We start from the raw sequence: 16,644 nt of genomic DNA, 5'->3' as shown, positions 1-16,644 counted from the left end.
CTGATATCCTTTATCAGTGCAGTGTATGTAATTTTTTGAAAATGTTTTCCTCCAATGAAACGTGTTCAGGTGTGTAAAAACACCTTAAGGAAGGAGTCTTTTCTCCTTTTCGACTTGATAAACGTAAATTTGAGTAATTGTTCATTAGATCAAAATGAAAGGAAATCAAAATACATGTAGCATATTTTTCTTTCTTTTTCACTATCATACAACTTGGCATAGAATTAGTAGTATATGTTAAGAATCTAACAAGGACTATATTTTTTGAGGAATATTGGCGTAGGAAAATATAACATGTTTTGCAATTCTGAATTGATGTAGATTAATGAGTTTGTTTTAGCATTTTTAAAACAATAACATTAATGTGAACTGATAATATGATACTTGGGTTTCAAAGTTTGTTTTTAAAATAAGATTTGCCTATCAAATTACATTTGATAAGCCTTTTAAATCGCCCATTCTATACATTGATTTGTGTGAAAAAATCATTTTAATCAGTTTTTTCTCTTATTAAATGGTCAATATATTAGCTTTTCTATAAATTTTAATCCTTATATAAAGTCTTCATAATACATAAAAATCAGAAATTTAATATTGAGAGCATGAAAAAAAAAAATCAAAATTTATGAAAATTAGAGGAAATGCGGGCTAAGCCATATCAATTTAAGTTTCAAAATTAATTCAAATTTAGTAGTATAAGCTGATAGACATTCTGATGGTCTATCATTTCATTGAAAAAGAGAATCTTCATATTTTAAACAGATGTCTACATAACTGCAAAGAACTACATTTATTTTTATCTTCCGGTAAGTTGAGAAAAAAGGTAGTGACCTTGACCTGACCTTTATGCAAAAATAAGGAGGTTAAATTTGATTAAACTGATATAATCATTTGGTTATATGATCTGTTTTACTGTGTCAAAATTCCATGAATTTCTTATAAGAAGTATGTTTGATAACGAGAAGACTCCTTCCTTAAAGCTGCTTGGTCCGATTTTATATCAAATTTTATGCACGCTTTTAAACGATGGCTATGCTTAGTATATATATAATGATAGACATTGCAGTAGTTTTACCCGTCAATTATGCCAAATTTCAATGAAGAAAGATACGTACAAAATTTGCTAACAAAACAAACGACATTAAAAGGTACCGCATTATTTCGCCTCATGTTAAATTTCACCCCTGACGACGAGACGGGTATGGTTGTATTACGAATTTGACATCGCATTAAATAAAGGTCGAAATGATCAGACAAATTACAAATAAACATGTGTACGTTTTGTTCGCTAATATTTCTAAAGTCTGCTTTCTTTACAATCGATGCATAGCATGCGGGTTGAATAACCCCAATCATTCGGGGGACGAAACCAAGCGGTTTCCTTTTCTAAACATTCACGTGATGCATTTTGGTTTGTTTTTTCGTTTGCCCAAAGAGAAATTATTTTTATTTACTTTCAATATTTCTAACTTTGAAAGGAGACTGATTCTGCTGGTGTAAATAGGAGAAAGTCCATAACTTTCTAAGATAAATAATTTGTATGAAAAAAATTTTGATACTGTAATTACAAAAAAATCGGACCAAGCAGCTTTAAGGCAATAAGGCATGGATAGTGCTGTCAGTTATTAAGAAGGAGTGTGTAGCGATAAGCGCATCAATAGATATTTTAAAGGAATTAATACGAACATAAAAAGGGGAATAATTTTCATGAATATAATGATGAATTCATGTCAGCTTCAAATCAACTGCCGAGAGCTGTTTTATGCTATATACATTGCTGGCAATGGTTAAAGGTCTCGATTCATAGTACGTCCGAAAACATAATGTGTTAGTTGATTTATATCCTTCCTAAGCACCACTCCTTATACTTGGGATTTCCAGATTTCAATAATGTTATACTCTAATATCAGCTGACATCATTCTGATAAATACGTGTATAAGGTATAGGTTGTTTAGTTTAATTGGAGACGATTACATCATACACGTTGTTTTCTGATGGAAAGAAAAAACATATACAGTGAGGAGTAAAACAGGTCATGTCATTTTTATGAGAGAACTCTTTATAAAATGTATTAACGTAGAAAAGATAATATATATGTATTTTTCTTTGCAAAGTAATAGTTTGTTGCTAAAAAAAAAAGCATATTTTAAAGTTTAAGGTCAAGATCTCGTAAATGAAAGGTGCCTACAGGTTTATGAAATAAAAGATATCAATTCTATTAAAGATGCTTCGTAAAGATATTTTTGTTTCATGGGATGTACCGGGGCTTAAATGTTTGATAAACACAATGAAAAATCATCTTTTAACAACCATTTTCTATGAAATATGAGAGATAAACGCGGCTATGTTAAGGCTGTCCGGTTTATTTCACAGCGAAATGTAGAAAGTCACTTGTCTGTACTTCATAAGATATGATGTCATGGTTAACTTTGACGTCACGATCTGCATCCCTTTCGATCGTTCTTAGGGAATGTATCGTAACGTAATAAGTGATATTCATTGTGCATTATAAAACTGCTTCATTCCTTTACATAGACACTGTTGTAAATACTAGTGCTACTAAATTCATTATCACTGATATGGAGTATAAAAAAATCAACAGTTTTAAAGCTTCGTAATAGGTAAAAAACTATTCATAAAAGTAATGGTTTTGAAACTCCCCCTGCTGCATGTAATCAAATGAATGGTGATATGTATATGCATATAAAAAACGGATTGGCCCAAGTGAAAGATAAAAACAATCTTAGTATATTTTACGTGAAATCGGGAGAGAAAATAAGTACCAATGTGAATCTTGCTGGGGGAAACCTACCGATTGACCCGATTTAGTGTAAATCGAGCCTAAAAGGTAAAAATGTGCCTAGTTTCGAAGGAGGTGCAAAATGTTTTGACAATATTTCAAATAAACGAAATATTTATTTGAACCCCCAGCAAGAACTGCAAAATACATTACTTATCGAAGGTTTTTTCATAAAAATATTTTTGATTTAATGTCATTATTCACTTGCGCTGATGCGATTTTTATAGATTATTTACCGTGTTAGAATACACCCGTCACGTACTTAAGAAAAATATATGACGTCACAAAAATACATCAAATATAGTGTTGGATGTCACTGTTAATTTATGTAATAAAAATTAAAAGAAACTCGCTCGGTTAAAGTATTTTTTGATAATTAAAATAGTATCATTTTTCGATATAAATATTTAGCTTCGGACAGCCTTAACATAGCTGCGAAATTAACAAATATCGGAGTTTTGTTCATTTTTGACAAATGAAGTATATCTGGAATGCCTACACTTTCTTCAAAAACGGCATTAAACAAGATCTTGACCTCCTCTTTAAAATGACGTCAAATTGAATATAGGTACATGTACCGGGCCTACTTTTCCGTGACTAAATATAGAATGTCAAAATATTGTTTTATTTTCTACACGATTCTTTTGAAAAGCCGTAAAATACGGGAAAAGATTCATCAATTCACTTACGACGTCATACAATGTATTGGTTATAGCACCAAAAACACAGTCTCGAATCATATACTAGATCTTGACCTTAATGAAATTTGATGGTTAATTTGCTGACCACCTAGCCTGACTATATCTTTTTGTATTGGTGAATGAAATATTCCTTTCTAATGAGTAGGTGCTTAGTTCTATAGTTTATTATCAATAGTACATTACCTGCAACGTTATTTTTACAATCCTATCCTATCGTATTGTGTATCAATCATATCGTACCGTGCGTGTATACTTTTCTATCGTACATTAAACTTATCCTATCTTGCGTGAATCCTATAAGATTAATCGTACAATTTTAGTAGTTTTTTTTTAATTATCCTATCGTGTTAAATGTTTCAAGCCATTCCATATTAAGCAAATATGTTACAAAAAATTTACAAGCTGTACATGCGCCGTATACAAAAATTTATCAAACAAGAAATGTAAATTCCAATCCAGCATTCTATCATGATACTAATTTCTAATTTGTTTAGAACAAAATTAACAAATATTACATATAAAATATATGAAAAATGAAAGATTAATGTTCTTAAGAGGAAGGTAACATATTTACCGGTATATGGAATATACTAAATTGTACTTGTAATTGTGTATCACTCGTATGTGATATAATTCGCTTTTTAAACATTTTTTTAATAGCAACAAAATTATTTATGATATAATTCATGATAACCTAACACAAAACTTATATTAATTGAATCCGCTATTGTCCGTGTAATATATCGTACTGAGATGTTGTATGTTGTATGTAATATAGGGCGTTTTAAATGCATCATTTTTTTAACCAGAAGAAAATAAATTTGTGATACATTCTATTTTTATTGAAAACAAGCGCTGCATTTTGATTTAAGTTGCTATTTTCTGTATGATTTGATCTCGGGTTGAAATATTCTTGGCGATTGGCTAGGATGTTTGGTACTGAAAACAATGTTAATCAAAGTACTGAAGTACTGAAAGCCGGGCTCTTTTGGTGTGTCTTTATGCATATTGTGTAGTAAAGACTGAAAATCTCTCTCTCTCTCTCTCTCTCTCTCTCTCTCTCTCTCTCTCTCATGCTTTTAATGTCGGCAAAGCATCAGAGAGCGACCAAATTTTGTAAGCGGCTATAAGCAAAAAATATGTCTGTCTAGTAGAAGTTAAAAGTTTAACAGTTACTGCCTTGAATTTTGCAACAAGCATTATATATTCAATCCCTGTTTCTTCATCGCGCAGCAAAGTAGTTCATGGAAATTCATGCGCATTGTATGTGTCCAAAATGCATAGTAATGTTTTAAAAACACGTTATTAATAAGAAAACTAAAAAAGATAGACAATTCATTCGAAATTTAAAAAAAAAGAGACAAAATGCCAACACTTTTGACAAAACGTGGCTCTTTGTGTAACTATTTGGTATAGCGGAAGCGTTACCTTGACGCTGTTTGGTTTTTTGTTTATTTGTGCTATTTATAGTAACTTTGGCGATTTGCCTGCCTAAAACAGATAATTTATTGATCTTTTGTGCTCATAATTTGAGCTCAAAAATGTTAACTTGTATTTTCTATTCATTCTATAAAGGTGCAGCGATGATTAACTCAGCATTTGTTAATAACAAGTAATTCAACTTATACCTTGGTTTGTACCTGATCTTTCTCAAATTCTGCCGTTAACAGGCTGATCGTGAAGATCGTTTACCGAGGTTATACGTTTATCATGAACAATGTTTATACTTTCCTATCGTGTATAAATCCTATCCTTTCGTGCGTATGCACTGTTCTATCGGGCGTTAATCCCATCCTATCGTGCATGAATCCAATTCTATTGTTTATCTTGTAAAAAATAACGTTGCAGGCACTGTATAAGATGTTACCCTCATGTAGCGATAGATTACGGAAGACTTTGTATAACAAGCCATTTAAAATTATTCTTACCTGGCTTAGCGTTTGGTGAATTATACATATCGATATCGTTTACTTGGCTGTTTGTTTCGTTTCTTCTGCGAGAGTTTCTAAAACGAATTAAAAAAAAAAATAGAGGTACTGTGAGCAAGCTCACAATTGATACCCCCCCTCTAAGAAAAACAATCATAACGCGTGTATTTTTGCTTATATAGAAAATATTGGATGAATTTTTTTCACTGTCCATTTTCTATAAATAACAACTGCTCTATTTTTTAAAACTGTCAATGCTAATAGGAGTAAACAAACCAATTTATATCCTTTAATTCCATTTTATTTTAAGTTAATGTTAATGCATGAGGATATTTGCATCCTTCCGTTAACAACCATGACTCGAATCAAACAAAATCCACATGTCAAGCAGCCATTTAATATTTAAGCATTTTGAATTATTGGTATACTGAGCCCGATTTTTTTTTCGAAATTATTTTTCCACACATTTTTCCCCAAGAAAAAATTTCATCGGGGCAGGCCATTTTCAGAGAGACGGGGATGAGAATCTAAAAATAACTGTATGTGGCCTTAGACAAGCAAGCTTTGTGTCAAATTTTAGCTTCTAATATTTCCATTAATTCAAGACATGACACAGACAGAATTAAGCATTTTTGAAATAATGACCTTGAACTTCCTCAATTGACCTTTTCTGCCAGTGACCTTGACCTTGCCCGAATGACATTGGGTCAATATCATGACACACCCTTTGGTCATAAGCAATCTTTATGTGAACTAAGAACTTCCAATGTTTCTCCTTAAGAAAGATATGGACCGGACACGAATTTTGCATTTTTTCTGCCAGTAGCCTTGACCTTGCCCGAATGACTTAGGGTCAAGTTCATGACACACCCTTAGGTCATAAGCAATTTTTGTGTGAAGTAAGAACTTCCAATGTTTCTCCATAAGAAAGATATGGACCGGACACGATTGAACAGACAGACGGGCGGACAGACGGAAAGACTGACGGACGGACAAGGTGATTCCTATATACCCCCCCCCCCAAATTTTGTTTGCGGGGGGTATAATAACTAAATATTATAGGCTACACACGCATGAATTCAAAAACCTATGAACTATGTGTGTATGCATAGGTCTACCTATAAGTTTTTGGGTTTTTTCAAAAATAGTGCTGCTTCTAAATACTTCTTATGTTAGTTGTTATACTTGACTGATAATGATGCATTGAATCTGAAATATATATAATCGTAATGTTTTTTCTGGAGGTAAAACTGCTAATTGCTCTTTTCCTTTGTCATCATTATACTGATGTAAAGAGGAATAATTAGTATGTACCTTAACATCACAACAAGTACTGCTATTACGGCTGTCATGGAAACATTAACAGCAACAAGGACAGCGATTCCCGCTACAAACTGTGTTTCCGGATCCTGTGTCGATCTTAATACACCTGGTGAATATAACAGATTTAAAAAAAAAAAACGCTATCGTCTACGATAGACGTTGGCCCTATTTAATAATTCAAATAACATCAGTTGATCCATTGTTCTAAATTGTAGCTAACACAGCCTGAATAATTTCAGTGGAAGTTGATGTGACAGAAGTAACACTCATATTATTTAATCAATCAAATTCATCAATACTGTTGCTTTTTATGTTTGTTTTTTTCTTTAATATAATAGATAATTAAATAAATGCATTTGTCTTTTGCCTCTAGTGTGATACGAAAGGTATTCACATAAAAACAAGCTAATTATAAGATCGGCTGTTTTATAATGCAAGTATGATTATGGAGTGGAAACAACAAGATAAAAACGTAGAAGTTAGAGTTTCGTAAAAATATTGCAAATTCAACATGTTTTTGTTGATTTTACTTAATACTAACCTCAATAGTTAATTTAGTGACAAATGATAATATATAATATATATATATATATATATATATATATATATATATATATATATATATATATATATATATATATATATATATAATATGTTATGTATGTCTTTCATCTACATATAAAATTTTATATGTTTGCTGATTCCGTTTGTTTATCTGAAATGTTTTGTCGATAAGTGTTACGAAATAGCAAATGTTACGTCTGGTCCTATCTGCTAAATTTAACTGTTACTGATGAAAACAATGACCAATCAGATATGCTCCAAAGTTTTCGTATTTGTTGTCTCTGGGTCAATGTTCTATATCTAAATCTTCTCCGAGAATTTGATAGGATTTACAAATCAGCGTGGTTTTTCGGGTCATGTAATTTAATACATGTAGTTTGTTTGTAAATTAGAGAAGCCATGCTCAATCTGCTGAGATTTTTTTTCTTCAAAAAAAACCCTCCATCCCCCCTTTTTTTCACTAATATTTTTATATTTTTTATTGTTTGCGGTGTTTTTACGTCATTTTATTAATGAATGGCCTATTTTTATCTTCAACTATGTTAGGTTCTTTCACACTTATCAAAAAACCTTGTGAAGTCATCTTGTCTCTTTATTACAAAGGAACATCCATTATATCTTAAATAAGAAATAAAACATTTGATTTGATGCTATAAGAACAACACAAATCAACATGCTTTGATAACAAAAATATCGTTTGATCTTTTATGGCAAGATATGTATAACATCAATGAAATGATCAATATTACTATTGAGTGCATATTAATTTTTTTCTGTCAACGGCAATTTTTTTTTCTAAAATAATGGCATACCCATCACTTAACAAATGAAATTGTATGAGATCTTCACAAAAGGACCCCATAAGAAATGCAAATTTTATTTTTTGTCAGACATTATATGAAAATAATAATCTGTTTTATTTAAAATTAACTTAATTCTTATTAGACTCGACCTTAATCATTTAACAGTTACCTTTTTTGCATAAATTTCCTTTGAATCCTTTATTACAGCCATCCATACAAGTTCCATTAACGTTGTTACATATTTGGTCAGCCAGACACTTTCCACAATTTTCCAGACACTTTCTTCCAAAATGTCCATTTGGACATGCTAGATCAATTTGTTTCATTAAATATATGTAATTAATAAACAAAACAATAATTAAAAAAAAAATAATATTGAAAGCACTTCAATTTCGAACAAAAATAATTGTTTTCTGACACCAAAACAACACACCCACTTTATCTAAAAAAAAATATGCAATATTTTAATTAAATTTAATTCTACACAAAATAAATAAATAATAAAAATATATTTGTTTTAATTGTTTTTTCAATAAAATTCTAAAAGAATCATTATCATTTTGGAAATACATCTTTATATGTAACCAATCAATATATTCATTGTGTTGTACTTTGAAAATCAGAAATGCAGAAAAAAATCATGCGTTGCGACTGATATCTTACGTGTTTTGCAGAGACCTCCTATGTATCCATTTTCACAACCGTTAACACATTCTCCTGTTGTATGATAACACAACTCCCCTTGACAGAACTTACTACAGTTAAAACTACACCCATTGCCGTACAATCCAGAAATACAATCTATCAAAAGAAAAGTAATCACATTACAGTTATATATATACGACCTATCTTTCAACAGAAGATTGAATATCAATATAAGTTTATGACTATTAGACTGGTCTTAAAAAATTGAATAAAAATATCAAGAAAAGTGAGTATTTATTTCCTAATCGTAACTTTACGTGTAAGGCTCCATCTGTTTGTGTTTTTTTTTCTAAAATTTAATATTTGTTAGCGCAAAGAGGAATTTGTTCTTTGATTTAATGAAAATGTGAAATATTTTAAGAGTTAATCTAATGCAATTCATTTAAAAACATATTTTGTATGCCTAATTTATTTTATCGTTGATTCAAGTAAAGAAAATGATAATTATTTAAATTCACGCGATTAGAATGCAATGCTAGATTTGTTATATAATTGTTTGGATCACGTTTTTACACTGTATAGAGGACAAATCGATAAGTCGAAATGTAAGCTTCAATTGTGTCTCAATAAAGCATAATACACCCTTTCAAAAAAAAATTTAACACCAATTTAGCATTATATATTATATTGCCTTGATAATTAAGCATCCAAAATTGTGCCTGACACATTAGTAATACAACTCTAGAAAGTTACCTTGTTTTCAAAACTTACCACTACACATAGGCGATTTAAATCCTGGAAATTCACATCCATTGTCGTCACATTCTCCAGAATCAATTTCACACGTTTCCCTATTTTTACAATGGCTACATGTTTTAGAGCAGTTGACGTCATATGTTCCTATTTCACAACCTAAAAATGAAAAAATAACAAACAAAATGTTGTCAAAAAGTACTACTACTTAATCAATTAACACTTACCAATTAAATTTTATAAAATCACAAACTCAGAAGACTTACCAAAAATCTGCACTTCACATATTTCCAAAATTGGAACTCTATCGTCCCCGCTTCTTACTATCGGCTGATAGAACCATACATATCTTGCTGTTCTCTTACATTCCTCCTGGATGACAGTTGGTAATATGTAGGACATATCATCAGTGAAGCACGCCTCTGTTGAACCAGGTGGTACGTCTGATGTGTTGGATACACGGATACTGTAACCCCGGAGACGTATTGTGTTTGATGCTGCACTGCCTCCTTACAGAGTAAATATACATGTAATGTATCCATGAGAGCAAAATTGTTTTTATTCACGTATAATTTATTTTTCAGATCCTATCATTCAAACATAAGATACTAGTAGGTTGCAGTAACACCGACGCACAAAAATATAAATTTCCTACGTTATATTCGTGTAACAAAATTGTAATTATAATTACTATTGCAAATTCACACTATATACACTTTTTCTTTCACTGGACTTCAATTTTGGTAATCTAGGCTTAAAATGAAAATATATTCTTAAGAAACCTTTGATTATCTGATTGAAAATTGACGAATTTGTGTAAAAATAAATTCATTTAAACTATTATGTTAAATGGTAGTGCAAATGTTTTAAGCGGTGAAAGAAAGTCGTTATTAAAGTGGTAATTTTCGTCATTATTCACCCACACGGAATATAAAATCAGTTAGCTATATCCCTAAATTCTTTATATCAGAGTTTGTTATAACCGTAACATTTTGCACAATCTGTTATGAATTTTGCCGGGGACTAAAAAAAACCCACAAAATTTCGCTATAAACGAGGTTTTTTTTTTTATATCTACGTCAATTAGTTTGGGATCGTTCAAAATGACCAGCGTTAAACCTATAAGTGTCTATTTGAACTGTTTTGTCTTTTGTATATTTAAGATTAAAATCGTTTGATCAGATAAAAAAGGAAATGGTTTTTTCCGTTTTTTAAACTAACCTCAGACAACTGATAAGTCCAGTTTAAAATAAAAATAAAAACGAATGTGAATAAAACTTTTAACTGTGTCTTTATGTTTATAGAAACTAGCAGACAGTACTAATATATTATTCAAATATGATTCTCATGTTTCAAATTAATTGTGTTCCTTTTTGAAATATTTTAATACAAAATTTCGTTTAAATTCACTAATGAACATGAGTTTAGTGAAATATTTTTGAAAACAATGTACTAATTACAATTTTGAGTTATCAATCAGGTAGATTTGCAAAACATTCGCTAGGTATTAATATTGCTAATTGTTTAAACTTTGGAAAATAAAGATTTAAGAACGCTTTATCAGTTTGTTTCAGGCAGATTGTATCTTGTAAAGGAAAAAGATATAAATGAAAAAAAAACGAATCTTCTGATGTATACATACTGTCATTTCTGTACCACAATTTTGATACTTCTCACGGTTTGTAGATCGATTCGGAGCCACGCCTCTGTGACATTTGAATATGCTGTATGTAGACAGGTTTTTATGTTTTGACTGAAGTTTCCATCCACGGTCCTGTTAGGCCAGTAAGGGTATGGTCCGGATGGAAATTGAGAAACATGAGCAGAACTACTGTCAGCTTGTGTTACACCAGGTACGACAAACTGTACTGTAAAAATAAAAAAAAATGCCCTTATATTAAAAAATGTGTTACCTGTTTGATTAAATTTATATTATTATGGGTCAGTATTTACTTCTGAATAAATGAGTATCATCGACAAGTGGTTTGATTGATAAAAAGAGATGTGCTGCAAAGGTTTTAAACTCTAGAAAAAATGTGTTTTTTTTCTCGGAATTTGCAACAGAGCAGGGTTTCTTAGGTCTTTGATGTAGGCAACTGTTCCAAGGACCAGCTCATAGCTTGGGAATAGGTGGTCAACTGATCAAATTGTCTACCTAATTCAGCAATTTATCCGTTTCAAGCAAAGCGCGATTTATTCACTATTTGATCCATTGATCATTTATTGACTCGATTCATCAATTAACAATGATGATTGATTATAATTGATAGATGGATTTATTATGAATTGATTCAATAATCCCCATGAAAACGTCATTAATTTATTATAATTGATCAAATACTTTGATTGATTGACTTTTGATGGAATGATTGATGAAACAATTCTATTGCTGATGTGATTGATTTATATTTTTTATTCAACAATTGATTGCTGATATGATGATTTATTTATTCATTGATTGATTTAATATATTTATTCATTGTACAGCCATATACCTAGGTGGCAGGTCTGTTGTTAAAATGCCTGTTCAATTTCAATAAACAAGCCATGACCAAGAACGCAATTTGGTGTTCATCTGTAGTGTTTTATGAACGGTTTTTAAGAGCAAAAATGCATTCTTGCTTACACTGATTTAACCTCTGCATAACATTTAACTATTTCTATTTAAAGCATCTCAACCTAGAAAGTATAAGGAAGCTTTTATTCAAGTTTGAAACATTTCTGTTACGTAATCCTTTTTTTTATTTTTTATTTTATACAGAGGTAAAAATAAAAAAAAAATTATAAACAATCCTAAACGTTGCATGAAGGTATCCATTCTTCTGAATAATGGAAAGAAAACTGTCCATTTCAAAAATAATTGACAAAGACAGGTAAAAATGTAAACTTTTGGGAGGGCTACAGGTACGTTGCAAACTTTATTGGCATCAATTTGCAAATAAAAAAACATATTTATTGTTTAACAGCTTGAGAAACAAAGCGATACTAGCATGATACAGCGAAAAAACACTAAAATCTAGTAAATCGTATCCAGTATGATATATATATCTACTTTGTTTTTCAGAATAACACATTCAGTTTTATCCACTTTATTATATTAATAATTTGTAAAAACAGGTCGCATCAGATACATTGTATCATCAGAACGTAGACTGTGACAAATGTAACTGCACTGTATGTTAATCATATTCTTCAAATATCTAAATGTTAATTTTTGACCATCTGAACTACATTCACCATGGGAAAAGTTCATAAAACTTAACTTTCACCGTCAGCTTCCTATCGTCCTCATAGCCAGCAAATAGGTATATTTATTTATACCTCTGTAAATATGTTCTGTAAAACTACAACGAATGAACACGTTATTCTATAAAACAGAGAGATATTTTCTGTGTTATCTGCTTATGGTGAATAGTCATCAAAACTATTCGCCGGCGGCATTCGATTTCACTCCTTTTTAAACTCAGAACACCTCTGACGTAATCAGATTGCTATGTTAAATTCAAAGTTTGATAACTCGTAAATGTTTATTATCAAGAAATTCTGCATCGCTGACAAATAAAGTTTTCCTTGATCTTAGCCAGTCAATGAAATCCTGTTTTTGGTTGGCTTAATCATTTCATCAAATGATTTGGTAAGATATTAAAATTTGGCACAGTATCCCCAACCTTTATATACAGAATATCACTCAGAACGGTCTCAATATATGCATTACATCTACCACTTTTACATCCTTAGACATTGTCAATTTAAAAAAAAAATGCTCTCCAGAATCGAGAATGAGATAGTGTTGCCTGGTTAAAGAGGGAATACATACACAATTTTCACAACACAGTTTTATAAACCCCTTGCATATACTTAAGATTGACCGTTAAGGACGTTCTTTACTTTTGGTTTGACTTCTCAAATTCGGATTGTTATTAAGTTCAATATCACGGGTAAATTTGGTTTGAAACAAATCTTATTAATGAAATGCATTATTATTGATATAACATTCGATAGTTCTACTCTATTATGAAATAGGACCCAAACAAAATTGGGGTTTTAGCAAATCAAAGAGCGCATGCTTGAACAAACAAAATATTTTAATCAGAGATGTATCTAGCCAAGGCTAATAAGTGACAAAAATCATTCCTTGTTCAAACATGCGCTCTGTATTAACCATTCGTAAAAAGATAAAAAAAAATGTCAGTTTTTGACTGATTTTGAAATAGCATCATTTATGACGTCATATACTGCCAGTGAGTGCAATATAATCAAATAAATAGGTGAAACGTATATTTAACATCAACTCTTCTAAAATATAACAAAACATTTTATGGTTGCCAGAAACACTCTAAAAAATGGCGAATTATGGGGGCCAAATTTAACTCATATCATATATAATTATTTTCAAAAAATATACAATGGGTATTAGCTCAAAAAAGTAGTTCATTGACCTACTTTTCTGAGAGTGAAAAATAACCCTACCATGAAAGGTCTATCACACACAATAGATGGCTTTTTATTTTCGTCAGTGGTTCTTCTTTTTCATTCTCGGTGAAAGTTATCCTTAAGTCAATAACGTACAGTACCGATCAGACCCAAACTAACAGAAAGTAAACCCCAACTAAACCCTGGGTTAACTTTCTGAGTTTACTCTGGGTTTACTAGAGTGGACCCAGAGTAAACCCAGAGTAAACCCAAAGTAAAATTAGAGTGGACACAGAGAGTAAACCCAGTCAGACGTATACCCCTACAAGAAGACGCTAACTGTGTATTCGGAATATACAAAGGGTAGGAATTACAGGCAGTAGGATGGTAAGATAAAATACTAGTCTGCTTCACACTTCAGTGCATACAGTTGACCTCAAAAGCAATTTCAAAGTAAACCTAAACTAAACCCAGAGTAAACCCAAAGTAAACCCAGAGTGGACCCAAATTTTCAAAAAGTAAACCCAGAGTAAACCCCCAAGTAAACCCAAAAAGTAAACCAGGGTTTAGTTGGGGTTTAGTCTGGTGTTAGGTTGGGTCTGTTCGGAACTGTAAGCAGAAAGTTCTTTGCAAGACTGTTGTTTTTTTTCAAAGTTATAAAATATATTCCAAACCATTGTCAATAGGTTTACCTAATAGTTTTTATTCTTAAAATAATGTTTTAAATTGGATATTAGCAAAATACTGTCAATTCCTTAAAAACAAACCTTGGCCTTTGGGGCCTCGTTTATTTATTTCTCTCAACAAATTTACGTTTTTGGCTTATATCCTTGACGTAAAGAATATAAAGAATGTATTGTTTTTTTTAAGCAGAAACTTTCTTTTAATATATGAACTTGCTTTCATATGATGAGTACTGCTGCATTGGTTTAATCGATTGAGATATCTTTTTTTAATGCAACAATCTTAACCAATCCCAAAATATGCAATACCTATCTATAGAAAAACAGAATAGTAAGATAAGAAATCCTCCTAGAGTCTGTCCCAAGTTATTGCTTCCATCACTTTTTGATGATTTTTAATAAAAATACACATACCTGTGAAAGAAATACAATTGAAAACGAATAAAGGGGATCTATCCACGATATCTTCATTGAACAATTATCCCTTTTCACTCATAAAATTTCACAGGAACGAAAACAATTTTCTTACGGAGATTTATAATGGGAAATGTTTACATCTTTTCTCCATTCGGAATACACTCAAAATACATCGTGCAATTTTTTAACGTTATCATCCGGGCTTAATAATGGCTGATGCAATGCAAACTTTCCGTAGACTTTCAATTTTGGGATGTGTATTGAAACCGGAAGCGGTAGAGGGGGCGTTTCAAAACAGACAATCTGGACATTTTTCATATTAGTGGATGAACGTAGTTTGAGCACAAAGGTATTTACTATTATTGAAATATCAAGCAAAAAGTGGTGGAAGCAAAAACTCGGGACAGAGTATAGCAGTGTTGTCAATTCAACATTCTTTCCAAATAGGACATTTGATGTTTTGATGTCACAACATTTGTTTTATTGCAAAACAAAAGTACATTTCTGATCTGCCATAAATAACTATAAAAACATAAAAATTCTTTTACTATTGGTTTAATTAACACATTTAATTAACACATCGGACATTTTATAGCAAACTTACAGTAACTAGAGACAGCCATAACATTCAGCAGAAGAACATATAGATATGTGTTCCTATCATCCATTTTAATTGTCGATTGATTGTGTCTCAACGATAACTTTAACCAAATTACGTCCTTGTATAATATAAAAACTTTCCGTGATCCATTCAATATATTTATTGTGCAAAAAACTCGCACGTGTAATTCATGAGGCCGTAAAGCTTTATATGTTTACATAAACCACTGACTGCTTTCGATGGAGAGTTTTAATGACATGATTTACAATCATTTTATTTTATAGTGCATATTTCTGTAAGGAAAAAAATTCATATATATAAATGGCGGTATTGAACCCATTCTTTTTTATGCACATTCTAACAACTACATAAGAAAAATAAGATTATTTAATGTAAACGTAACTGGTATAATACAAAGCATGAACGAGTCTTGTCGAAAGCTTGTTTTTCAACAAGTTAGCTTAATTTTTTTTTTGAAACTATTTCTTAATGTGCCTATTCTTATATATTTATGTAAGGCAATGCAATTGATTTGTTTGGAAGAGGCTGGCTGCCAAAACGCTTAATATGATACAGAGCGAAATGTAAAACGTTTTCGTTTAGGGAAATTTGAAATAAAACATACTTTTTCTTCTATTTTCATGTATAATTTAATAATTATACCAGACGTTTAAAATATTGATGCATGTTTAAAATTTATTCAAACATTTCTTATATAGCTCTCGCAGAAAGATTTAAATGTTTGAAGAGAACTTTGCAGTTGTTTTCCGACAAGGGAAATTAGTCAGCACGTACTTCTAAATGTTTGACTTTGCTGTAATAATGTTGAAAACCTCAATCAATAAATAAAAAAAAATGGAATATTCTTTTAAAATAATACAGAGGGTATCCAAAATGTTATTAGCAAAATGTATTACCTTACCTTACGCCCTATCAATTAACAAATCACCATTTCTTATACTTCATATATCCACATTTCGATAATAGTATACTCCAATATTTTTTTGATAAA

At 30.9% G+C, this 16,644-nt stretch overlaps 1 pseudogene; it reads right to left on the bottom strand.

The window, feature by feature from the left end:
- Positions 1-1,957: 1,957 nt before the first annotated feature.
- On the bottom strand, positions 1,958-15,699 carry LOC128173948 (uncharacterized; annotated as a pseudogene).
- Between the last annotated feature and the right edge of the window lie 945 nt (positions 15,700-16,644).

This window comes from Crassostrea angulata, chromosome 2 (genome assembly GCF_025612915.1).
Source record: "Crassostrea angulata isolate pt1a10 chromosome 2, ASM2561291v2, whole genome shotgun sequence".
In the NCBI taxonomy this organism is placed as follows: domain Eukaryota; kingdom Metazoa; phylum Mollusca; class Bivalvia; order Ostreida; family Ostreidae; genus Magallana; species Magallana angulata.
This window is presented reverse-complemented; position numbering and strand designations above follow the sequence as displayed.